Genomic DNA, 1,766 nt, shown 5'->3' with positions numbered 1-1,766 from the left:
AGATAATTCATATTTTACATGCTTCAAGTTTGTCACATCTCTCTTTATTGTTCTTTTGTTTGCAAATAATACATTCTATGTCAAATTAGTTCAATAAAAACCTAAACAATAACAATCTAAATTTATAAATTAAATAAGCAACATATTAATTCATTCCCCAAATAGATGCTTCATTGGGTACATGTATAGCATAATTTTAGCTGATCTGAGAAATCCAAAGATAATAAAAAATTAAATCTAGGATAGACTAAGATAACCATTCACTAATGTTTTGCAGTTGAAAACATGTTTTCTTTGTATTTTCTTTTCACATATCTCATTTCTCCTTCTCCTCTTTTCATGCCTTCTGCCTCCTGAGGTGGTAGAGATATACTAGTAGATGCATGAATATGATGAATAAAATAGAGTAAGGGTTGAAACTTGAGTTTAGAGAGGCAAACTTTGGTTATCTAAGGAATATCATCTGTCTATTATCTATCAATCTACAGTTAATATACAACACATATTATGTATAGTAAATATTTATAAAATATTTTATATTTCTGGTTGTGAGCCTAGCCTTTAACGGCTGAGCCATCTCTCCAGCCCTACAATATTTTATAAAGAAAACCACACTCTAGCCTTATAACAGGGTTAGATAGTCAACCAATTTTCTTAGAGCAATTTTTAAATTTTCTGTCTAAATGAAAATATATTAGTGGTAATAGAATGTTGTATCCACAACTTTAAGGAGGATAAGAAGAGAAATATTCAAAGTTGATAGATTTAACACATAGGGATTAAATAGAAAAAAAATGAGATTTGGTAGATCTATTCACGTGTGTGGAAATCCAGTATGTTTAAATAAAATCATTATTTTTATTTCCAAGTTTCATTTATAGAAACACTATGAGTTAATCAGTGTATTTATCCATAGTACTATGGACTATTTAGAATATTTCCATCAGTGATGAACCATAGTATATTATTACAAAGAAGCTGCTAATTTTCTCGTAACTCAGGGGCAGTAGCCACCATCATGGTCTTGATCTCATGTATGGATGCTGCTGTTATAAATATACCTGTGGTATTGTCTTGAGATAGTGGTGGATAAGATAGCAGTGTTTAATCTAGTTTAAAATAATTGTGTCATATCTTGGCATTTTAGCTGTTTATCAAAGTGAACAAAGTCAATATACAAAAAAGATAAATTTGTGATATCCATTCAGAACAAACATGAAAACTTACTTGTCAAAATTTCATATTAACTTTAAAAAGGAAGGTTTTGGATATCTCTGATGTCCTTGTTCTCAGTATTGTCACTTTTTATTGAGTTGTTACCTTGCTGAAGTATGTAATTTTTAATATTTTTTTTTCTGAAAGATTATATGTTTGAGCACAAAAAAGAAACTTGAGCTGAGTGCCCATCTGGACCAGAGGTGAGTACCTAGGGACATAACCTGGGAGGCCTGCCCCTAGGTCCCATCCCTGGGCACCAGCCATTCCTGGGAAAGACCCGCCCATCTTGGCCCCAGTTTCTGGCCATCAGGCAGGGCCCCCTCTGGAAGGTTCCCCTTCTCCAAGACCCCTGGCAGACCCTGCAATCTATGTGCCCTGCCCCCACACCCATCCACCTGAGACATACACCCCCACTCCCCCACTTCCAGAGACTTAGTGACCACCCCCCAGCTGCCATCTGGCCCACAGCTGCCATCTGGCCCAGAGAGCTCCCACCTGGCCCAGAGAAAGAGAGAGCTCTCATTGGACAAAGAAGCATCATTGGACCA

Source organism: Onychomys torridus, chromosome 12, assembly GCF_903995425.1.
Source record: "Onychomys torridus chromosome 12, mOncTor1.1, whole genome shotgun sequence".
Lineage (NCBI taxonomy): Eukaryota > Metazoa > Chordata > Mammalia > Rodentia > Cricetidae > Onychomys > Onychomys torridus.
The sequence above is the reverse complement of the archived record's forward strand: the minus strand, read 5'-3'. Positions refer to the sequence as shown.